The 26,587-nt window shown below is 35.2% G+C and overlaps 1 protein-coding gene across 1 annotated transcript in view; it reads right to left on the reverse strand.

Annotated features, from left to right (window-relative positions):
- The window catches only part of TRHR (thyrotropin releasing hormone receptor), a 477,565-nt gene that overhangs the window by 450,225 nt on the left and 753 nt on the right, over positions 1-26,587 (reverse strand). The gene's annotated exons all lie outside the window — the stretch shown is intronic.

A 26,587-nucleotide genomic window follows, 5' to 3' on the forward strand; every position in this document is an offset into this window, starting at 1 on the left:
ATGTCACATTAAAAATTAGCAGTAAATAATTACAAGTTAATTAGAAATGTACTGTCTTGATTTAAAAGCTTAAACAAGCTTCCTTGGGCCATTTTAAGACCATTTTAAAGCTCTTTAATCTCTGCTCAAGAGAATTTATTTTCTAGCAGGTGTGCCTTAAAGCTAAAAATGTAGACATGACTTGAAATCATTTCCATGAGCTTCAAGCACTTCCACATGTTTTAAAAAAATAGTAATTTCAATGTTGCTTGAAACCCAGGAAAGGTCATGGGGAGAGGAAGCTGTGAATACCTTAATCCTGCAAAATCTCATGACACATGGCATGATGCAATGGGGTTTGAAGCCAGAAGGCTTGGGTTCAAGCCTCTGCTCTGCTAATTACTAAGTAGGAGGTTTGGGGGTAAATTCATGCCCTTTTCAGACCTTAGTTGTCTCATCCAACTTGGGAATAATAACATCTACCTTCCAAGCTATTGTGAGAAGTAAGTGATCTATATATATATAGAACCTAGAATATGGTTCTCAAATTGTGCACTGAGGCACCCCAGGGAACTGCAGGACATTTATAGGGGAAGCACGGGATATTTTAAATTTTCAAGGGAAATACAGCAATATTTGAAATCTGTCAGCCACTGTGTGAACTACTAGTTCCAGGCAGTTCACAGCTTCAACATCAGATCATACTACATTCCTTTCAGTGACATCATATCTCTGTGAAGCTGAGTTTTGGTGATTGTTGGACAAAAAGCAAATTAGCATGAAAATCAGTGTACAACAGGAAATGAAGATGGTGGTGTTGAATCTGATTCTGATGTCTGAGAAGTGTGCAATGCCCAAGAGGCCCATACATCTTGTTAGTAAGTTAACTGTGGTTAAGACTAAAACAATTTTTTTCTTTCAACTATGTGTATTATTTTTCTCAAAAAGCTACTAAGTTGTTAATATATACATTTGAAGTGGACTTAGCCACTCAATCAACAGTATAGTTGTTATTTATTTTGGTCTAGGAATCCTGAGGATGTCGTAAATAGAAAATAATTGGAGAACTTCTGCAGTAGGTACCTAATTAATATTCGCTTCCTCTCAGGCTTGATGTACTTTCACATGATTGAACCCTTTCTCTCAAAATCTAGACAAATTTAGTTCTGTTCTCGTCAATAATGGTTACCACTGTTTTCAGCCTTTGCAGTTTGATGGGGCCATGTGATTATCTTTGGCCAGTGGGATTTAAAGAAGTTATGAATTCTCCATTAACTCTTCCCCTGCTAAGCCATTTCTACTGAGATGAGGAGAAAAGAATTCCTCACTATCTAACTAGGTTCAATTGTCAGGTTACTGTATGAAAAACAAGTTTTCCGGGAAAGTCACCTGGACCCACTGTCAAGCCGATGAGAGTTGCTGGTTTGTGTGCTATGAAGTATAGGCTTGTACTATATGACTAATACTCAAACTTCTTTCTTTCTATTGCCTTCTTCACCATTCTCTTAAATATGGCTTTCTTACTCATTTTATGGCCAATTCTAAAAGATAATTGGGTTAATAACCAATACTGTAGAAAATGTGGCCTGAAAAATAGAAGACTGGATGGTGGAAAACTCAAAGAATAGTTATTAACAGTATCAATAAACACCCTGATCATAATGTTATGCCCTAGATAACAAATAAGGGTCAAAAATACATTCAGTTAACATCAAATTATGGTTTATCACATTTGAAGGGTTAAAAAAATGTGAACATTTTAACAGGACAATTTTATTTATGTACAAAGACATATACAGCATGTTAAACCATTTTTATATAAAATATTGGAACCAAGGATGTTCAATAACAAGGTATTTTCTATATTCTTAGAAATTTGGCCTTATATCACAAATGGGGAAGCGATTCAAACATGCACACATTACTATGCTGGGGAAATTTCTAATTGGGCTATAAAAGTAGTCATTTTTTCCAGTGGTTATAGAATGACAGTAGGAGGATATTGCTTTACGAGGAAAATTTAAATAAGTTCCTCAATACTTCAGGTATTAGAAAGAAGATGAGATTGTCTAGGATGAAGTCAGGAAGAGAATGAAAATTATATTCATTGAGCCATCAGTATTTATTGAATAGCTTATGCTTAACATGCATTCCATTGTGCATTTCATAAACGCTACCAGGTAACTGGGACTCAGTATCTGATTCTAAAGGGTTATTAGTTTAGCAAGGAGACAGACCTGGAAAGTATAATCAAAACAAAATATGTCAATTACTAAAGAGCGACATATTGAAAAATCACAAATCTACAAAATTAACTTTTCTTGGAAGAATCTGTGAAATTTTCATCAAAGAGGAAATATTTAAGCTGAATCTTGAAAGATGAATAGTGTCAAGAATTGTGAAGTTTTGAGATTTTACACCATTAGAAAACTAACAAATTATCTTGCAACAGTTTCATAGATGCTAGCAGAAAACATAAAATTCCTGAATTTAACAGAAAGATCTTAATTACTCAGAGCCATAGTCATAGCCAGACTATTAGCAGTTTCTTATACCCATTCCCTGAGTCCCAGTTTCCACGGGTAACCCAACAAAGGCCAGGTAACACTTGCACATACAATAGGTTGCATTACAGGGGAGAAACCCTGAGCTAAGGGAGCCCAGTGTCTTTTATAACAGGCAATAATAGGCCAGCTCTTTGCTCAAGAGGAAGACACTATCACAGTCTTCCAAGGCTGCTTGTCATACAAATATGCCAGAAAAAAATCATCTGCAACAAATGCATTGAATGCCTCTGCTCTTAAGAAATGCAGAAATATAAGAGATCCATGGAGAATTGTCTCCCAACAAACAGGAGTCAACAGGATGGTAGCAGATGATATCTGAACAGGATGTATAATAAATTTGAATTGCTGGAGTACAGAAAACCTTTCAAAGAATGAACCAGTGGGAGGTGTAGGCATAGGGGCAATGTGTGTTGAAAAGAAAAAATAAATCCATAGAATTATATTGGAATTAGATTATTGAGTAGAAGAAAAATATATACAGTATTAGTCTTTGTTCATCAATATTTATTCAGTGTCAGCCTCATGGTAGGAATTCATTATATTAATTGAATAAACGGATGAATGGAAAACCTGCTTTGTCTTATAAGCATAGGAAGTCATGATAATTTTAAATGAAGAAGCAAATGATCATATCTGGCAGGAGTGTGACTAAAGCATTACTGTTGAAAGAACAATTTAGGCACTTTGCTTGTATTTAGTAGGTTTTTGTGATGGATAGGTTAGGGGAGGTGAAGGTTTAAACTGAAAGAAGAATTGAGGATTGAGAGTTGTTGAATTAATTTAGAAGAACCAACAAAAGAATCTGGTAGTCAACTGGATGTAGAAGGAAGAGTTTGAGGATAAATGTGAGTTATCTAGCAGGTTTAGGAGTGCAGGGTTGTTGAATAAATGGTGATGTCACTAACTGAGATAGAAAATGTAAGAGAAGATTCAAGTAGGAGATAATTAGCTTGATGTTGAGCTTGTTTCATTTACAACTTAAGACAATCCAAGTGCAATGTCCAGAAGGATTTCTGAAGCTCCAGAGAGAGAACGAACTGGCAGGGAGCAGTAGGCATTGAGATAAAATGCTAAAGACAAAAGAGTGAAGGAAATAATCCAAGGAGAAACTCTATGACTAACAGAAAAAAGGCTTGCTTATCTATGAGATGTACCAACATTACTGTGTGGGAAGGAGAAAAGGCTGGTTAAAATGGAAAAATAAATATCGGGAGAAGTAGAAAGGGAACCAAGAGAATGATATGCTAAAACCAAAGAAAGACAATTTCAAAAGGGAAAGTCATTAGCGAGGAGGTGTCAAATAGGATGGGTGCTAAAAAGTACTCACTGGATTCAGGTTTTTGGATCATCGCATATTTCAAGAAAATAGTAGGGGCAAAAGGCAGATTATAGAAGGAAGTCTTAATTCAGAGAGGGGAGAGATAGAGTCAATCAAGTTGGCATCAGCTTATCTGGTGTGTTAAGAAGCGAAAAGAAAGTACTTTTCCAAAAATACACCTTAAAAAGAACTTTCCAAATGGCACCCATAGATCATCACCTAAAATTCCCTCCATTATACGTCACTACTTTGAGTCATAAAGGTTTTTTCTTTTTCAAAGATTCCCCCTAATAAAATGTAATTACTCCTGAAAATAGTCATGCCTTAAACTCTTTCTCCGAAGCGTTGGCTGACAAGAATTTAACAGAGAAAATGTTCTTGGCTAATGAGACACCAGAGTGATCTTAGTATTCTAGAAGCAGAATAACAGAGGAAAGGGCCTATTAAGAGGGGACCTGTGAGGTCCCAAAGAAACATGGCTCCTATTTAATTAAAATTTCCCAAGTTTTTCCCAATTCCAAAACTTTAACACTAGTGTCTGGAACAAAAGAAGTAACTGGTACATTAATTATTTTACAGGGTACTTTACACCACAAGGAAGAATCACAACTAAGAAATTTGGGGAGAGGAGCACACACAGTGTGGAGCTCTTGCATACAACTCACATGCAGCTCCCTGAGTATCAGTTATACTGCAAAAGGAACCTGAATTGTGACCACATACAATTTAACAATATCCTGCAAAATTTAAAGGTTTTGAATACTCTCTTTACCAGAAATTCTACTTCTAGGAAGCTATCCTAATTAAATAGTCACGGACATGAAAAAAGATTTATTTACATAGATAGTCATAATAGCCATGTCTACTGAAAAGTTGAAAACTCAAATATCCATCAATAGAGGATGATTCAATAAACTACTATAATATTCTCTGATGAGAGAATATTATGTGGATATTAAAATTTAAGTAAATGGTAAAAAAAAATATTCACAGTAAATTGTGAAGTTAAAAAATCAAGAATTTAAATAGTATACATATAGTATAATCAATTATATATATAATTATATATACATAGCTCTAGTTACAGGTAGATTTAGACATGACTAGAATAAAGGCTTGAAGAACCATGCTAGTCAAAGTTATCATTCACTTGGCCTACTACAATAATCTCCTAAATGTTTTCATCTATTCTTGGCTTCTAATAATCCTACTTCTTCTAGACTGCAGCCATATAGTTTCAAAATGTAAATCCTATCATATAATTCCTAGTTAAAAATACTTAAAAGTGTCCCGTCCACTTTTAGGATAAAGACAATCTCCTTCTTGCAATTTGCAATGATTGTTCCCTATCTGGCTCACTCGCTTGCTCTCTCTCTCTCACCTCCTGCCCCTCTCCCCACTGCCCCAGGTCTCTCTTAACTCCACTGTCTGCATTCCTATCAACTGTACTTCAAAATTCAGTTCAAGCAGACACATGTGAGATATCCTTATCCTCCTAGAACTAAGCATTGTTTTCATCCTCCCTAATTTGTACAGCATAAGAAGCTTCAAAAATCCATTCTTAAAGAGGAATTTATATTTCCTACTGTATTTAAAAACAAAACAAAACAAAACAAAAAAAACAGGCAAAAAAGTTTTCAATCAGCCCTGAAGCATGGTCTGGTCTAGAAAACAAACAAAAATGCACAAAGGCAGTTGACCTCTCACTGAAGGGTTTCCCTGGCAAGCTGTCTTGCTTACCAGGAGAGCATAGGGCTGTTATCATTGGGGTATAGAAAGTGGAGGATCTACATTTTTGTCTTTGTCTCTGAACTATGGTCACAGAGGAATACTGAAACATTAGCAATAGTCACATCCTTCCTCATCACATGTATCACTCACACCAACTGTGTGTCTTTAGGAAAATCCTTTAACTTCTCTATACCTCAGTTTTCTACACCACAAAAATGGGAGCTAACTCGGTCCTATGTCTCTTTCTACATTTTGTCCTGATAGCTGTCACTCTAAGACTTGCTGGCCTTGGTGTTCACCTTAACTTGGTTTCACCTGTATACAAAATTGGACATGAAGGACATATACTGTTTTACCTTGGTCCTGTAAAGACCTGGGAATGGATTTGACCAATAGATGCCTCAAAGAAAAGATTGCTGGAGAAGTAGATATCACATGGTATTGGCAGACAAGTTAAAGCTTTTAGCCAAATACATTCAAATGCATAGGTCAAACCCCAGTAGCCCAAATGTTTCATGAATTTCAGTAGCTGGATAAACCTCTAAATTTGTATAGTGTGCGTGTGTGTGTGTGTGTGTGTGGCCTTCTTGCAAGGGAAATCCCCCAAAACTGCAAACAATCCTCCTTGTGTGCCTGAGGCCTAGATTGTTCAAGACTACACTGAGATAAATTCACAAACAGGTTGTGTAATGGGACACCTCAGGAGGCTGATAGGCTAACAGACCCTAATCTTAATTAGACCCTAATCCTCACAATACTCCACATTAAAATTCATTTGAAAAAGATACTAATAAAAGGGAAATAACATGTCCTGCCAGGAGAAACCAAGGTAGACAGTGAACTCTTTAACTCATAATTTTTCTTACTAGTCTTTTTGATTTTACAGCATGATATGTCCTGAAACTTTTAGTAAAATGGAGGTTTCTCATTTCAGCCTAACTGCTCTTAATTTGTTCCAAATGTAAAAGTTGCAAGTTAAGGTCTGGTAACCATCGCTGTATTGAGTTGATAATAGAAATAGAGCTGATCACCATCTGGTTTGGTTCAGAGTACAACTTGCTGCCTAATATTGCAGAATTTGAGTTGGAAGTCCCTTGTATTTCATGAATGCCACAAAAAAGAATTTAAACAAAAAGCACTCCCCAATAGTCATATGTCCTTATTTATTGCTCTATAGGTTTGCTAAATATGGAATATCACATTACTAATTTTGGCTAATTCCAGGGTACATAAACAGGCCAAAACCTCTTAACATAAATTATGCCAGAGCTGCCTAATGATAATTTGAAAACTTCATGGTGCTGGTTTTCCAGAGTTATGACAGAAAACCATTTCAGAAATAAGAAACAAAATTGGAAATTGGTTTCTTGTTGCATGCTTCCTTTACCAATGCTGCTGTTGCAGATCTACGAAAATATACTTGATTCTACCACATTATGAATAAATTGGAAAATCTGATTTATCAAGAACTACCAGTGATTTCTAAAATAGATTCTTGACTCAAAAGGAAGCATTTCACAAGTCCTTTCCAATTCTAAAATTCTCTGTTGCATTACAATAATTCTGGCAACAATCTAGCTTTATAAAAAGGAAATATTCTCCTAATTATATAAAATTATTACTAGGTATGATATTCTCTGAAGAGTTTGAGAGTCCAGACAATGAATATTTAATGACAAGGACCATGTTAATCTATTTCCATTGTATTCCCAATGTCTTGAATTAACCTTGGCACACAGGAGTCTACTTAATGAATGGAGCCCAAGAGACATATACGGGAAGGAACAAGTCTTTGAATAACAACTTCCTATTTGCTTGAAATTTCCAGCAATTTTTAATCAGGAGCATTTACAAAAGATAATCAGAAGGTAAAGTCTCCATAAATAACACAATAGCACACAATGCTCCTTTCAGGTATAATATCTATAGTGGCAGGAGACCCCAATTTCCTGAAGGCTCATTGCTCACTTATTTAGGGATTCATATCCAAAAATGCAAAAGCAAGGCAGAGACACAGTATGGGAATAGACCTCCTTGACAGAGTTTTTTCTTTATATGGTTATATAAGTACAGAATATCTCAAGGCACTTCCTCTACTGCAAGGAAACAAGATTTATTTAGACATAGCTTTCTCAATTAACAAAGGCATTAGGGAATTCTTTCTGAAACGTATGCCCAATTTTAAGCTATATTAATAATTGTATCATTTCATTTTACAAGCTAGACCTTCTAATACAACCCAGTTAAATAATTCTAAATATCTAATGGCCAGTTTCTTTGGTTAAATGACTTGAATGTAATCAACGATTTGCAAGGCTGTAGTAGAAGTCATCTAATCCTGCTCTCTGCATCCAGAGTCATATGAAAAAGCATCAAAGAAGGTACAAATGAATCGCTCCTATTTTTAAAGACCTTCCAAATAGATTTTAAGAACATCCATTCAATGACCTTCCAAAAATCCTTCTAGAATGAAGCAGTTCTTTAAACTTCATTTTCCTTCTACACCTTTTGGTCTACCTGTCTGCTAAAAGAATAGCTCTCATCTCCAAAACCTAATGTCCATGAACTATGGATTGTTTTGTTTGTTTCTTTCTTTTAAAAGTATAATTTCCATAATAAGAGCAAGGTTGAGGTAAAACAGCAAATTTATCTCCCTATTCCTTCTTTTCTTTTTGCTTTTCAATCTTCAAACTCCTTTCTTTTAAGGTTCTGCACATCATACCTCATAAGTATACTGTGTATTTGCTCTGTCACCCATCAGACATAACTCTGCAGAGAAAAAAAGTGTCTCTGTGGCACATTATAACTTGTGCCAATAAGTCCCCACAGTATCAAGAAAATTCCTTTGTACCGTGATGAAGGCACCTTCTAATAGCCAAGAAAGGAAATGCCAATCCACATGTGTATCTTAAAAGAAACTTCATGTACTTTGTTTTTTCTTTACAGCTGACAGCCCTGCAATCTGGGAAGCTAAGCAGAATTGGGTCTGTTTAGTACTTGGAAAGGAGACAGTTTGAGAATACCCAGTACTGTAGGCTTTCTCTCTTCCCGCCCTCATTACCCATACCCCACCTGCCCAGAACAGTGTGGTGGTGGAGGAAGCATACTGAACTCCAGATAAGCAATAGGGTGATTCAATACCTTTCTATGAATTACAATCCCTCACTGTGCTGAAATTCTCAGGACAGATTTTAAAATTTTCTTTCAGCTCTAAAAGTCTGAAATAGATTTTCATAATAAAACTGTCCATATGGTTAGGAATAGGGTATGTTGATGAATAACTGAATTTAAGGAAGTAGAATAAAGCTAAATGGATGCAAAATTGACAATACTCTGAGCTTATATTCTCCTTTTCCTCTGCATTAGTTTGCTCTGACTTTTCCTCCATGTCTGAATCACATTTTTCCTCCACACTGTTATATGCAAGTTCTAGTTCATCCTCAAGACCTAGTTCAAGTCTAATATTCTGCCTGAAGCTTGTTATAATCCTCATTAAACTCTCTATCCTCTGAATATTATACCCACAGTCTCAACCATATGCTTCTGGGTTTAATTATTCTGTTTTTTTCTCATGTATTAGTCTTATCTGCCCATCCAGACTGTCAATTCCCTGAGGAAAGTTAAACTGCTGTGAGCTTTGGTACTACTCCTTCCAACAATTTCTAAGTATGACCTTGAGCAGGTTTTTGAAACTGTGCCTGAGTTTCCTCATCTCTAAAACAGAGCTAACAATAATAAGCATACTTGGTTGTTGGGACATAGCAGATAATCAATAAGTACCTGCTGATGGATTAATGTTTCTTTAATAATTTGGAAAGTGTTTTATAAGTACTTCAATATCATCATTATAAAAATCGGTTTCCATTGGACAGTATTTTAGACCTAAGGATAGGATAGTCAGGTGATTTAGTACTGACCTTGCTTCAGATCTTGATGTTCGAAAAAAAAAAAATCTCTCTTAGTAGTCATACTTGCTTTGTCTCTGCTTCTCTCAGAAAAAGACCAAACAGAAATCTGTTTGAGCTTTGGTGAATGTTTCTATTCAAAATAAAGTGGAATTTATTATATCCTTATTTTATGAATTGAATATGTCTGCTAAAAATCCATAAGAAGGAAAGAAAGCATGCTGAGAGAATCTGTTATAGGCAACGGTTTAGACACCCCAAGCTTTTGATACATCATTCACAAGAGGGGTAAGCAGTAAGACTGTAAAATCACCAAATGAATATGATTAGGGCAGGCCAAAATATCACTCATCTTAGCTGTCCTTCCCCCTGGTGTAGTCCCTTGGGGATAATGGGCTTAGCTCACTAGAAAAATTTTTCCTATTTTCTCTTCTGAGAGTAAAACAAAAGCAAATGACAAAAAAGTTTAGTAAAAACCTGCTTACCTTTAATTGCTAACACTAAGCGGTAGAGAAAGGCTTATAACCAAGAAGAGTGTTTTCTATTTGTGTGTATGAATTATATGATTTTGTTGGCTACTGAAGGTTAAAACACTCAGTGTAGTTCCTGTACAAGACACTTCATTGTTACTATCCCGTATATAATATGCTGAAAGAACAACAGGTAACAAAACTAGGGACACTTAGGTTGGCTCTTCTTGCGGTACACATCATAAGATTCAAGACCCCAACTCATGGAACTAAGTTGCTGTGATTCAGCACGCACATGATGAAAAAGCTGCACAATATGAGGAAATGACCACAGAGGAAGGAAGATTTGTCAACATTACAAATGGAAAAGAAATTTTCTAAAAAGGCCTAGCCTGAATGTGAATTTAGCTTGGATGTGAGAGGAGAAATTGCCCAGCATTTTCCAAATGCTAGCATTGCTGGAAACATATATAGATCCATCAAGCAGGGTCAGCCTTCCTGCCCACTCATAATAGCTCAGTTTGAGGAGGATGATTACGGAAAAGCTGTTTCTGCTCCTTTGATTTCATACTGAATCCTGGAGTCTAGGATTATATGAGCTCAACTAAATTGAAGAGAAGCCCGGTTACTCTTGATTTTCCAACTTTAGAGAAGGGGATTAAAGACACAGACAGTCCACAACTGTGATAGGACAAAGGTCATTTATCCTATATACTATTGTCAATGTGATCTTTCTTTAAACCCTGCCCACCTGCCCAACAACTTTCAATGGCTCCCTATGGCTGATAGAATAAAATCTAAATTTGGTAGTATGATATACAAGGCTCTTCATGATTTATATAGTGCCTATTTTTCCAATGTTTCCACTGTCTTCCATATGAAAATACCTGTGCTTACTTGGATTCACTTATTCTTTTATGCTTTTACCCAGTTGCTTGGAATATCCTAGCCTTATACCACTACTCTTCCTGAATTAAGCAGGGAATAGGATAATATACTATGAAAAACTCCTCTCGATAAGTTATGTTATATTATATATACAAAATATATATAAAATGTCTGTCTCTTACATATAAAATTATATAAACTTATAATTCTCTCATATACAATCCAGAGGTAGGTTTGGCAGAGCAGCTCTGTCATTCGTAACACATAGCTCCCATAGCTCTGTGTTCAGGACAGCTGCTCTAATTCTGACCAAGTCGCAGCCAGTGGTAAAGGGGAAGAGGGTAGGTATGAAGGCCATCAGCTTCTTTCTTTAGGGAAATGGCCCAGAGTTGCATAAATTAGTTCTCATATACCAGTGGCCAAAATTTAGTCACATGGACTTACTTAGGTGTGAGGAAGGCTGGAAAATGTAGTATCTAGCTGAGCAGATTTGTGAAATATTTGGAAATCTGTTTTATGACTGAAACAGGATATCAGTGAAGTAAAACACTGAGCAAGCATTCATGAAGCAGACTCAGGAAGAGCAGCTGATGAGTAGTGCAGGGAATGAGCAAGAACAGGCGAAGGAACAAGCCATATCCACTTCCCTATATACAACATATACAAAAGGCTACTATCATGCAATTGTGCACTACAATATAATTTATTAAAGCAAGAAGGGAGATGAAGAGTAGGCAGAAATATACAATAAATAAATACTCACTTGGAGAATTAAGTAGTTTTTTAACGGTTATCATTGAAATATAATAGCATATTAAGTATCTAAAATATAATGCTCTAAAAAAACAAGCAGAACAAAAAACTGAATGCGCACTAGAATTACAACTATGCAAATATATGTTTGTGGGGAAACATTTAGAAGTGAAAGCACCAAATGAGTAACAGAAATCACGTGACAACAACACACTTATGGGTGGCTTTTAACTTTATCTTCCAAACTTTCTGTAGCACTGTTAAATTAGTAATAAATGTTTTCAATTTACTATTTTTAAAATTTACCTTTGGGAAAGATCTTCAGCTATCTAACTTTGAGGTAACTAGTTCAAGATGAATAGAGCTTAAAACCAGGACATAAATTGAAATGTTTGCATTTTCTTGCATTCAACACTGTGCTAGGTGCTGTAGATATAAAGATGAATTGAATATGATCTCTGCCTTTGAAGACTGTCAAATGTAAAGGGGAAAAGCCTTTTCAAAAATATAACTATGATAGTCACATGAATATGCAATGTGACTCTCAGAGGAGATAATTCAGTTCAGCCAAGGAAATCTTCACAGAAGAGTTGGCATTTAAATGGGGCTTTGAATAGTGATTGCTCATCTAAATTTTTTTTTAAATAATAAAATAAATAAATATAGCTTTGAAGAACAAGTAGGAGTTCAGCTGATAGACAAGGGAAAACAAGCAGATAGATGGAATCTGAAAACTTACAGCATGGTAAGTAATAGGTATGGTGGCTGAAATGAAGGGAAATAAAAATGAAAATTAACATATTGAATGCTCACTACATACTGAGCACTGTAAATAAGTCATAGCTAATTTAATCCTCACAAAATTCTAGGAGTTTAAAACTACTATTGTTCTTATCTTATTGTTATCTTATCTTATTGTTCCATAATTTACTGTTATGGAAACTAGCCTTAATAAAATTAGGAAGCCTGTCTGAGCAAATCACACTGGAAGTGGTAAAGATGGAATCTGCATCCAGGTCTGTGTGACCTTAAAGCCCTAACTTTATTTACCAACAACTACAATACTGAGGCAAGAAAGTACCTTTATGGTCCTATCAAGAAAGTTAGACTTGCTAATATTTTGTAATAACTATAAATGAAAAGTAACCTTTAAAATTGTATAAAAATATAAAAGAAACTTTAAAAAAGGAAAGTTAGGTTTAATTCCACAAAAAATGTAAAATAATAAAAAATTCCTAAGGTACCTTGGGAGGCTAGAGAGATTGGAAGACCAGTAGGAGCACAATGAAATAGTCAACTAAATCTCTGAATCAAGGAAATGAAAAGTAAATGGAGAAGACTCAAGAGGCATTTCAGAAATTGAACCACAGAACTTAATGATCATGAAGAGGAAGGAGCTCAAAGTTTATACTTTAGCGACTAAAAGGTTAGTAAATAATTTAATCAAGAAAGTGAATAAGAAAAGTATAAAGAAAAGAAAAAAAATAATGAATATGACTGGGGCAACTTGAGTGTTAAGGTATCAGCAGTACATCTCAATGAGCACATTCAAAAGGTGGTTATAAGCACAGCCTACGGACAGAATTCTCTTCTAGAGTTTCTCCTGATGTTTTCACTCACCAGTTGAAATTCTGCATTTCAGCAGAATTCCTTTTTATCTTAATAGTTGGTAAAATTAATAGTTTAAAAATAAGTCTTTTGAAATAATGAAAATTCATTGTTGATACATTCTTAATTAATAAAACTAAAATATATTCCACATTTAAAGAAATCATTTCAAATTTTAAAATATAACCAATGTTTGATAATTTAAAAATAATCTCATATTTTCCCAGCCATATCTGAAGTTTAAACAACAACAAAAAATAGCTCAACTAGGAAAGAGAGAGATTTAGTTTGGCTCTATGTGCAATGGTCATTTTTTACTTGAGATTTCCAAAAGTCTAATGTAATAGAGACATCTTTAATTGGACAACTTCAAATGCCTTCTGTGCATGTCAGGGAAATGAAAATGCCAAATGATTCATCAGAAATCCAAATCTGTCAGGCACAATTAGGAGTAAGAACAGCCTCATTAGGAATTGTTGATTTGGGACCACTCTGCTATTGGAGATTTTCTGATTTTTCTTTGCTGACTGAAGGGTTCTTTTGTGTCAGCCCTCAGTCAACCTGCTTTAATAGATTATTTCCAAAGCCAACATAAAGTATAATTTCTTAAAAGACTTCTTGTAGAAAAATTTTAAAAAAAGAATGAAGAAATGAGTGGAAAATAGTACAATCAGCTATGGAGCATTTAAAAATCAAGTCTATATATACTCCCAGAAATTTTGCACACCAATGTGAGATTAAATTTCTTCCTTCCATTTCTTATTTTCCTGAAACTCAGACCAATTAATATAATAATATCATTTAAACATCTATAATTCATAGTGCTGAGTTAAACCATAATGCTGAATATTATTTAAAAATTCAAGAAAAAGTACAAAATATGTAAAGCAGTTAAGTCAGATGGCATTTAAAAAGCCTTCGAACTCATTGAAGAGATGAAAATAATAAATATAAAATAGTTAAATAAAGCCAAGTATGTAATAAATTATTAAGTTCTATAGTATATGCTTTGCTACACAGTATTATCAAAACTGAGAGAGGACTTAAGCTGTCCCTAAGGCAGAGTATTTAGAGAAGAGGAAAGGCATCCCAAACCCTTCAAACTGTAGGCCAAGGAAAACATTTAAGGGAATTCTCATGAAAGATTCTGAAACAGTGGAAACCTTTCTCCAACTCTTTCAATTGATGAGAAGTCCCTGGAAATCCCTAAGGAAATTTGTAAGGACCCAAGTGGTTGTAGCATTAGTAGTAGAAGTAATAGTAGTAATATAAAACCATGACTTTAAATCAGCGCCTACCACCCATTCAGTGTTTCGTATGTGCCAAGTACTGTTTATAATTATTATATGAGTAATCCTGACAACAGCCTTAGAAGTAGATATTCTTATTCCCATTTTGCAGATTAGGAAACTGAAGCTTCTCCAAATTGTGCAAAATCTGAAATGACTCACACACTTTAGCTCTTCTTAGAAGAAATAAACTGTAGAAATATATTTATGCAGCTCAGCTGGTAGCATTCCAGTTAATTCACTAATAAATACTAACTGATAACCAACCATATGAATGGTTATGCTAGGAATTTACATTTTAAGGAAGACTTCTTCAGGATGATGGAATTGATCATAAAACTGATTCTATCAAATGACTATAACTCAATAAAAAAATGCTTAAAAAAAACCTGGTTCTATCAGTAAATACATATGTAAATATCCAAACGTCACTCGTTCTGATGATTGCTATTTCACTAAGGGAACTAAATTCAGGCAAAAATCACATTGCTGATTCCTATCATTAAGGAAGGGTTAAAGATTAGAAGAGATAAACAGCTCAGAAGGAATTAAAATCAGAAAAAGGGAAAGCGAGGAGACACTTGCCACTAGAGGAAAAATAGAATGTGGTTATTCACATTACCAAAAGCAACAGTAATTCACCATGAGTGTGATAACAGACCTAGCAACATGGGTATGGACAAGCTTTATTTTTTGTGTAGATTAATGTTGGATGATCTTTCCAGCTACAGGGTATTATAGTGAAGAATTACTTCAAATATCACTAAATAAAGACACTGTATTCTGACAGAATCATTACCAAATTGAGAAAATCAATATCAAATCAGTAATTTGTCTAGCCTAAAATTTCATGCCACAAAAATTTTAGTTAATCTAACTAGCTAATAGATATGTCTACTCACTCTTACATTCTGGAATGAATAAAATAATAGTGTGGAATTAGGAAATAACTTTTAAGTTCAATCAGTAGAAACATGAGTTAACTGTGTAAGAAGAGAATGTACTTCTGTTCCTCTACAAAGCAAAACTTATTGCTTAACATATGTATTTAAAGTTAGAATTACACAAACAATTAAATTCATGGTGTTACAGAAATGAAGCATAAATACAACTGATGGAAGAATTCGGCCATTACTCAGAGATTAGAGAGTTTGATAGATTTAGTATATTCCAACTTTTCAACTTTCTGAACATAATTAGGTCCTGCTATTTTGCTCACCAAAGATCTGCACAAACAGATATGGGCATTTTTGTGCCACTGAGCTCTGTCCTAAGCACAAACATCGGGTTGAGCCATAGCTTTTTTTTCCCTGAATCAATTTTTCTTCCTTACAAGAAAAAAGAAACTATAAGAGCTAGCTGGATGCTTCAGTGCTGAAGGAAATTGTTTTGGTGTAATCCAAAAAGAGGAAAAAAGCCAGGAAATTTAGAAAGCTCAGGCCATTTTTAAACCACACCCGGTCTGCTGCACGTAGGCTGTGTGACTTCTGTTTGGCAACTTCCAAAACAGCTATATGCACCATGCAGGCTCAGAGTTTAAGTCTTAAATATAGTATGTGTGGCCTTAACTGGCTTCTACCAGCTGACTATCTCATTTTATGCAATCCAAATCAGCCACAATGTTAAATATCTGTTTAACTAAATCATACTGAGTGCAAAACTGCCAGGCAAGCAAATGGCAGAAGAATTGGACTCTTAGGTTTAAAGATATAAGAACTAGTTACTGACTTGTCAACAAAGAAACTATTTGTAGTAAATCCTCAACTGATTAAAGTGAAACTAAATAATTCTAAAAATTCAGCTAACACCACAGCAAATCAGAGATGTGGTTAGAGATTTAGGAAGAGGATAATGATCAGTGATAATTAAAAAACACCTGATAAACTAAGGAGACCATCTTTCACCATAGGTACAAATTCTACCTCTTACTTCAGGTTCAAAGGATTTTAGTACTGTTAAATTCCTTTCCTACAAATATCTTTGTTTACTGGGAATTTAAATTATTAAAACGGTAGTGCTTTGTGGTATAGAATGTTTTTTATAAGCAATATAATTTGTTACAAAACAACATATATTACTTTTGCCACGTTGGGAAGTATAGTTGTTTGCCCAGGATTGAATTTTTTATTTTGTTGACTTTGTAGTCCTAATCTACAAAACCTTCTGTCGTGCTACTTTTGAAACAAAAATACGAAGGTTTTGGTGTATGTAGAAGTGGGAGATTAGTATTTTTTGAACGATAATATGATAACTCAGGTCCTAAACAACATTTGTCTGGTCCAGATTCCCTTGGATGTAATTTGTTGGTTTAGATTGTTCTACTTTAATTGACTATGAATGCAAAAAGAAAACAATCCTAGATTAAACTGTTTAGAGAAGACATGCCACACTTAAAATGGAAAGGAGGGGAAAGGGGGTGGGAAAGGATAAATTGGGAGTTCGAGATTTGCAGATACTAACTAATATATATAAAATAGATAAACAACAAATTTATACTATATTCAATATCTTGTAGTAATATGGTGAAAAAGAACATGAAAATGAATATATGTATGTCCGTGTATGACTGAAGCATTATGCTGTACACCAGAAATTGACACAACATTGTAAGCTGACTATACTTCAATAAAATATATATATTCAACAAATACAAAAAAATAAAATGGAAAGGAGCAATATCTTCTATTCCTACTCTATAAAAATCCAGACTTATTTGTCATTTGTTCTTTAGAAATGATGGTCTAATGAGTATAACACTTAAATGGTAATATATTTACTTCTATTCATTTTCAAAAGCAAGGCTCTGATGGAACATTTGTGTTTCTAATTTTTTTCCTCTCTGGCATATAATCAGCTTGCTCTTTTCCAAATGACATTTTGTTTCTGGGCTTTGCTATAATGCTAATAATCTTACTCATTTCCTTGTTAGATTCATTAACTTACTCTGAGCCATAGCAATGTTTTAAGTGTTGTATCAAAATCCAAACTTAAATGAAACTGTTTATTAATTTTGTAATATAATGTTATCATTTAATTTGTGCCACAAATTAGTGTTCTTTGTCTTCTTTTATTCACTTCCCTTTATTTGATAATATTCTCAATCAAGTCAAATTTGAATATGCACAAATAGAATTTCTATGAATTACCTTTCTATCAGAACTGGGTAAATGGCAATGCCAAAGTAGAAGACACTGATCATATTTCAGTTACTGAATGAATTTTTCAAAATGTTTTACACACTGAGAGCATTTCCATATGCCATAAAAACTGAATGTTAGAATTTTTATATAGAAAAACATCTGTATATCTGAAATAAGCTTCTTTATTTTCTATGGTTAACATGAAATGTTACACTGTTACAATCACAAAAGGGAAATATTAAATGACACCTGACCCCTTCTAATTTCTGTATGTGAAATTAATAAAAGTATTCTTTTATTTTAAACATCAACCAGATCTAAATCTAATGGCCAGAACCTTAATAACAACTGTATTTTCAATCACACTGGATATTTTTCCATATATAAAACTATATTAATAAACATGTAGTCTTAGAAACAATTTTTAAAATTTTATCCAAGTTTTATCTTATTTGTCATTCTAATTTGGAGAATGGATGGTATTACATATGTAACTAACTCATTAATACAAAACTTCATAACTCCATGTAGCTTCAATAAAAAAAAAAAAACATTCTGGAAAAGGAAAAACTATGGAGACAAAAGATCAGTGGTTGCCAGGGTCAGGGGAAGGGGGTGATATAAATGCAGAGCACAGAGGATTTTAGGGCAGATAAAATATTCTACATAATATTATAATAATGCATATATGTCATAGTACTTTTGTCCAAACACATAGAATATACAACACCAAAAGTAAACTCTAAGGTGAACTATGGACTTTGGGTGGTTATGATGTGTCAATGTAGGTTCATCCTTGGTAATAAGTGTCCCATTCTGGTGAAGGGTGGCTATACATGTGTATGGGCAAAGGGTATATGAAAAATTTCTATACCTCCCTTTCAATTTTGTTGTAAACTTAAAATTGCTCTAGAAATTTAAAAATCTTTAATAAAAATATTTACAATTATCTTTAAGTAGCTTTTAAAGCTCAATTTTAAAAATTTGAAGGAATGCATGTCCCATACCCTGTTTATTTCCTATCAAACATTATATTATCAAGGTAGTCACACAAGTGACTGAGAAAAATAGAATTTTTCCTAAACTCCATGCCATCTCTCACTTTCTGCAATATTCATTTCATCAAGCCCAACTACTTTTAGTAGTTAAACAAACTCATAGAAATAAACAAACAAATTCATAGAAAAAGAGATCAGATTTGCAGTTACCAGAAGCTGGGAAGGGTGAACTGGATGAAGGTGGCCAAAAGGTACAAACTCCTAGTTAAAGGATACCAGCAATGTAATGTGCAACATGATAAATATAATTAACACTACTGTGTATTATATATGAAAGTTGTTAAGAGAGTAAATTCTAAGAATTCTCATCACAAGGACAAAACTTTTTTTTTCTATTTTAAAATTTGTCATCTATTTGAGATGATGGATGTTCACTAAACCTACTGTGGTAATCATTTTACATGTTTGTAAGTCAAATCACTGTGCTGTACACTTTAAATTTATACAGGGCTTTATGTCAATTATATCTCATTAAACTGGAAGAAAAAAGTTAATTGCAAAAACAAGTTTTAATATTTCTTAAAATCTGCCTATTTTCTCTCATTTCTTTTATACCTACCATAGTTTCATTTTTTTCTCACTTGAGCTACTCTGTTACTTCCTTTTTTCACCAGCTTAAGTCTGTTCCGAATACATCAATTACAGCGCTAATAAGATATTACTTCAATGTGGACAGCACTTTAGTAGACTCCTACCATCCACAGGATGAAGTCCATGCTCCTAAGTATAATGTACAAAGCTACTGGTAATCAGGCTACTCCTGTTTATCCTTCTTATGGTAGAAATCTAATTCTAACATAGCCTGCTTTTTATCCAACAAATATTTCTTGAATGGTATTTTGCTGAGTATCTTCTTCTTTAAATTACCTATTCATGTACTTTGCCCAGTATTCACTGATTTTTTAAATTCATAAATGTTCATGTTATTATACTAAATGATTTTTCTTCACCTATTGAAAAAACATTCATCAGCATTAATATATTTTTACATAATAAATTCTTTAAAAATTTATGTTGTCATCAATTTAAGACAGACCAAAATTTCTGTGATCCCACTTCATCTAAAATTGCGTTTTCAGTAGTATTACTGACTCACAGTGGCTACAACAGGAAGATTCAGAGTAAGGGAGAGGCAAAATCTTCTCCGTGGACTTCAGAAGCCAACCCCAGTGATTCATATACCATCCATCCTTGTCTTTCACCAATTAACATTCATATTATCTTCATTTACCACCATCTCTGTACTTTTCTGTTTCTTTTAACAGTCTTTATTTTAAAGTCTACTTAGTCTGATATAAATATTACTCCAGCTTTCTCTTGATTTCCATTTGCATGGAATACCTTGTTCCATCCCCTCACTTTCAGTCTGTATGTGTCTTCTAGATCTGAAATGGGTCTCTTGTAGGCAGTATATATACAAGTCTTGCTTTTGTATCCATTCAACCATTGTATGTATTTTGGTTGGAGCATTTAATCCGTTTACACTTACGGTAATTATTGATTGTATGTTCTTATTGTCATTTTGTTAATTGTTTCGGATTTATTTTTCTAAGTCTTTTTTTCCCCTTTTGTTCTTTTGTTCTCGTCTCTTATGATTTGGTGACTATCTTTAGTGTTATGTTTGGATTACTTTTTCTTTTTTGTGTGTATATCTATTATAGATTTTTGGTTTGCAGTTACCATGAGGTTTTGGTATAGTAGTGTGTGTGTGTGTGTATATATATATATATATATATAAAAAATATATATATAAAATTGCTTTAAGTTGCTGATCTCTTAAATTCAAATGCATTTTAAATACCTTGCATTTGTACTCTCCTCCCCTCATGATTACTGGTTTGATATCATATTTTACATTTAATTGTTTTGTGTGCCCCTTAACTGCTTATTGTGGATACAGATGATGATTACGACTTTTGTCTTTTAACTTTCCTTCCAGTTTGTGTGTGGATGATTGCCTACTTTTACTGTATGCTTGCCTTTACCAGTGAGATTTTCCATTTCATAGTTTTGTTTCTAGTTGTGGCCTTTTCTTTTCTGCTTAGAGAAGTTCCTTTCGCATTTGTTGTAAAGCCATTTTGATGGTGCTGAATTCTTTTAGTTTTTCTTGTAAAGCATTTTATTTCTCCATTAAATTTGAATGAGAGTCCTGCTGGTTAAAGTACTCTTGGTTGTACATTTTTCCTTTCATCACTTTAAATATATCATGCTACTCCCTTCTGACCTGAAGAGTTTCTGCTAAAAAATCAGCTGATAGTCTTCTAAGAGTTCCCCTGTGTGTTATTTGTTGCTTTTCCCTTGTTGCATTTAACATTCTCTCTTTACCTTTAATTTCTGTCAATTTAGTTATAATATGTCTAGATGTGCTTCCTTTAGGGTTAATCCTGTATGAGACTTTGTGCTTCCTAGACTTGGATGACTGGTTTCCCAAGTTAGAGAAATATTCAGCTATTATCTCATCAAATATTTTCTCAGGCTTTCTCTCTCTCTTCTCCTTCTGAGATCCATATAATGTGAATATCAGTGTACTTGATGTCATCCCAGAGGTCTCTTAAACTGTTCTAATTTCCTTTTACTCTTTTTTTTTTCTGTTCTGCAGTAGTGATTTCCACTACTGTCCTCTAGCTCATTGATCCATTTTTCTGCCTCATTTAGTTTACTATTGTTTCCTTCTAGTATATTTTTTTATTTCAGTTATTGTGTTCTTTAACTCTATTTGGTTGTTCTTTATATTTCCTAACTTTTGGGGGTGAGGGTATAGCTCAAGCGGTACAGTGCATGCTTAGCATACACAAGGTCCTAGGTTCAATTCCCAGTACCTCCTCTAAAAAAATAAATAAATAAATAAATAAACCTAATTATTTCCTAACTTTCTGTTAAAGACATAACTTCTTGCTCTGTGCATCCATTCTCCTCTCAAGCTCTCTGATCATCTTTACAGTCACTACTCTGAACTATTTTTCAGGTAAATTGCCTATTTCCACATAACTTAGTTCTTCTTCTGGGGTTTTATCTTATTTCTTTACCTGGAACATATTCCTCTACCACCTCATTTTATCTAAATTTCTTTTTTTATTTTTATGGATGTGGTAGGTTAATTATGTTTCTCAACTTTGGAGAAGTGGTCCTCTGTAGGAGACATCCTATGCATCCCAGCAGTGCATTCCCCTCTTGTCACCAATGGCCAGGGCCAGCTAGTCCCAGGGTAGAGTCTGGCCAGTGTTTGTGGACTTGTTCCAGAGGCTGTAGGATCACAGTTTTCCTGCTTCTTGTGTCTGCCCCCTGTTGGGTGAGGCTTATGCAGGTTCCTGGTAAGAGGGGCCAGTACCAGTAGGTGGATCAGGATCCTGCCCCTCTGGTGGGTAGGGCCATGTCTAGAGGCAGCTGTGGGCTCAGGAAGTCTTTAGGCAGCCCTTCTGCCAATGGGTGGGGCTGTGTTCCCGCCCAGTTAGTCATCTGGCCTGAGGTGTCCCAGCACTGGAGCCTACAGGCTGATGGGTGGGGCCAGGCCTTGGTGCTAATGACCCAAGCAAGATGTCAGCCTCAAGGAGAGTTCATGCAAATGAATACTTCCCTTATGTCTGCCACCAGCTTTTATGTCCCAGGGTGAGGCACAGCCACCACCTTACATCCCCAGGAAAGCCTCCAACACCAGCAGGTATGTCTGGCCCAGGTTGCTATGAAGTTACTGCTTTACCCTTGGTCCTGGTGCACATGAGATTTTTTGTGTGCTCTTTAAGAGTGAAGTCTCTGTTTTCCCCAGTCCTGCGGTGCTCCAGCAGTTAAGACCTGCTGGCCATCCAAAGTCAAATGTTCTGTGGGTTCCTCTTCCTGATGACAGATTCACAGGTTCAGGAGCCTGGCTTGGGACTCAGAACTCTCCCACTCATGTGGAAGAATCTCTGGAGTATAATTACTTTCCATATTCTCCAGTTTGTGAGTCACCCACCCAGGGAATATGGGATTTTATTATATTGCGAGTACACTCCTCCTACCATCTCATTGTGGTTCCTTCTTTATGTCTTTAAATGTAAAAGATTTTTGGTAGGTTCCAGTCTTTTTTATCTATGGTTGTTCAGAAGTTAGTTGTGATTTTATATTCATGAGAGGAGGTAAGCTCAAGGTCCTTCTATTCTGCTATCTTAATCCAGTAATCTCTCTGATAAAGGCACTTTCAAAACTACATGTTTTGACTTTAAACAGCCTCCTTGCAATGAAAGATTAAATAGATTACCACATTTTTCGTTGCACCCAATCTCCACCCTACCCTTTTGTTATATTTTTCTCTTCAGACCATCAAAGCTTACATTCATATTTTATTCATTTGTATTTTGTAACAGTAATTCCTAGTTGCTAGAGTTCCACATTTATTTTTTAAATAGAATAAAGATACTACATTATAGGTATTTAAGATTAAATAAGAATTATACAGAAATCCCTTATAAACTGTAAAGAGCTAGAGAAATATCTATTCTAATATATTAATACTTCTCAACATTCTTTCTCTGAATTCTCATCCTGACAAAAAAGGCCTACTTACTGTGCCTCTAGAAGGTAGTTTTCTCCTACTACTGATGCATAAATTGTTACCCCTACCCAGAATGCCAACACTCTATCTAAAACTATTTTTTAGTACCAAGACCAAGTTTATCCCTTTCCCTTAAGTCTTTACAGAGCCTTCCAACCTGCAGTGACATCGTCATCTGCAGCTGTACAGCATTAACATATTAAGTCACTAGGCAGTAAGAATTACTCTTATATTGTTCTACTGGATAGTTATTTGCTTTTTACACTAATAGAATTTTCCTTCTTATTCACTGTCTTTCATACTAAACTGTAAGCTCCTTGAGAGAAAAATCTAAGTATTAGATTTTTGTCCCCATACTCCCTTCTGTTTTACGCATACTGGTGCCACCAGTGTATTCATTTCATAAGCTTCCAGAGACCAGGGAATATAAATGTGCAACATAGTTGTGGTATAACAGAGTTAAAAGTTAATTTAGTAGACATTTAACTAAACTTTGCCTCAGAGACTGCCAGTGTTCAAAAAATAAAATGAATTACATAAATTAAAATGAACATAATCTACAAAGTATAAAATATATATATATAAATGTATATATGCAATATAGTTCAATATGTCAACATTAAGGAGTTAATTCTTGGTTCTTTATATTAAGAATCAGTACTAAGAAGATGAAGATAATCTTTATAAACATATAATATTACAGGTTTATGTGATAAATGTAGATGGGTTTGGAATACTGGCTTGAGATAAATAAACACTGACTCTAAAACACATTAGTTAATTTTAAAAAGAAATCCATTTTACTTTCATTTTATATCTTGTTTTCCTTATAAAAATTGATCAAAATTCCTTTAATTAGTTTATTTAAATTTTCACTTGTTTTAAGTAAATGAAAGCTTACACAGTGATATTGATGATAATAAGTTTTCTTTGACCAAGAAAAACATCATTCCAATAGCAAGTTTCCCATGTTAAAATCCCACCTGAAAATTGTATGTCAACTGACAAGACATAATATTTTAGTTTTTAACCTTTTGGTTTTAATAGTATTATACAACTTTATTACAACGCAAATACAATCAGTTATAGGTAGAGTAACTATGGCACACGCCTGCAGTTACATTTGGTGTTCTTGGAATATATGGGTCCAAGGAACAAGAAGCTACTGCTTCATTGCCAAGAAGTCAAGTTTAATTTGCTTCCTTTTTCCCTCCCTCTACAACTGGCCAAAATACAAATTCCACTGCAAATGCAACAACCAGCAAATACAGATGCCATCATAAACACATAATGCTGCCAAGTAGGAAACCCTACATTGACGAATAACAGAACTCCCCATGGCAAGTGGAAGATATTCTGGGCAGCATATTTCAGGTCACAAAGCTGTATTACAAATAAAATGCATGCATCCCTTGTAACTAAAGAATACTTGGGTTCTTTTTTTAAACACTGGCATTTATTATCACTCAATGGGTAATTTTTCTGTCTGGGTTCATACTTTAAGTGGTTTGATAAATTTTATAAATCTTTCATTCTGAACTTCTGCAACACATAATTGCTGTCAAGGAGATCCTGATGTGCCTTAAATAAAGTTTGCCTAACTCAGTTAAAAAAACACACACACACACACACAGAGTTTTCAAACTTTGCTAATATTCACAGTCTGATAACCTACTTTGACTGTTAGTTTAATAACTGAATGACTCTCCTCACCGACTTCAGTTAGTTTGGAGACAAAATGTGAATTCAACAAATACTTACAAGCACCTACTGTGGCATGATATGTGTTAGATGCTGTAGGGAGAGGAAATTAAAAATAAAACCTCTACTCTGCAGTAGAGTAGATCCATTTTTTTTCTGGATAAGTGTAGAAATCACCTACACAGGACTCTAATAAATCAAAGCAGCATTTCAATAGAAAATCGGGTCCCTTGTGGGATGTTATAAGAAATATCATTTGCCCACAGCTGCCCCAAATTCTGAACTCCTCAAAGCAAACATTCCGAGCATTACATATCGATAGACACAAAAACTAGAAGAGAAAAGAATCTTAAAGCGCAGATAAGATAGAGTCTCATGACCTCCCCAAATAGCTTTGACTTGAAATCCAAAATATTTTGCATTCAATTTCATGAAATTTTCCCCCATCACATTCACTATGAAATGTCAATGCTGAGGGGTGACATCACCAAGATGGAAAAGTAGGAGACCCCAGCTTCCATCTGTCAACAAAGATCAACAATTAGACAGCTATTCATGAACAAAGTCAGCTCTGGGAGAATTCAGGAGTCCACTTAAGAAACTTCAGTAACAAGGTGGGGACCTGAGAATAACCACACAAAAAGTAAAGGAAGAACAGCTTTTTTGCCTACCCTATCCCCCTAGGCTAGCACTGCTCCTTGACAAGATGGAACTCCCCGGCTAGAAAGAGCTCCCCTTGCAGTGAGTGATCAGATGCCCCAACCTTTCATGGCACTGCGTGAAGAATCCACTTCAGTTTCACCCCACCCAGAAAATGGCAAAGCTGAGACATACAGATACGGCTAGGAATAAGGAAAAACGGCAGGGGCTACCAGTACCAGTCACAGAGTGAGAGTGACCATGGTTCCCAGTGATCTCCTCTACAGAGGACCCCAGAAGTTTTGCTACTGAGGAAATCAGCACAACCACAACAGACCCTACAGATTTCACTGGTTTATGCCCCACAAGTTTTTACATTCACAGACACCAAACATCTGAGTCCCTCTCTTCACTCCCTGCTTCCCTCCCTACCAGAGCCTAGGATCTGCACTGGCACCCTGCCTCTGCAGCTTCATGAGTGCAAAACACCAGCCTGACCCCCTTGGCTGACCCCCCAATGCCATATACATCCTTGGGGCTAGCTCATGCAGCTGTGCACTTGCATACCTCTAGCCTGATTCCTGATGCACCAAACTTCACTGCCACGCATGCACCTGTGGCAAGACCCTGCAGCCACAGGAGTGCATGCTGATAGCCGGGGTCCCAAAACTGTCAGTGCACCCAGTTGGCTCCAGCCCTTGCTGCTTGCCCTGGCCCCCACCACTATGTGTGTATCTGCAGCCAGCACCTGTCATTACACAGGAATTTGTAACTGGCCCATAGAGCCACACAATCCTGGCTCTAGTCACCACCACTGCCTGCCTCGGTCCCTAGACACTGGACCTGGAAGCATGGTTGAAGAAACCTGCAGCCACTAAAGATCCCCCACAGCGCTCACCAGGGACCACATAATTGATGTTATGTACTCCAGTTGGCTGAGCCACTGAGACAGCATATTCCTCCTCAGGATCCAGAGTCACCACATGCACCCACACTTGCTACCCTGAACCACT

Source organism: Camelus dromedarius, chromosome 20, assembly GCF_036321535.1.
Source record: "Camelus dromedarius isolate mCamDro1 chromosome 20, mCamDro1.pat, whole genome shotgun sequence".
Classification (NCBI taxonomy): Eukaryota; Metazoa; Chordata; class Mammalia; order Artiodactyla; family Camelidae; genus Camelus; species Camelus dromedarius.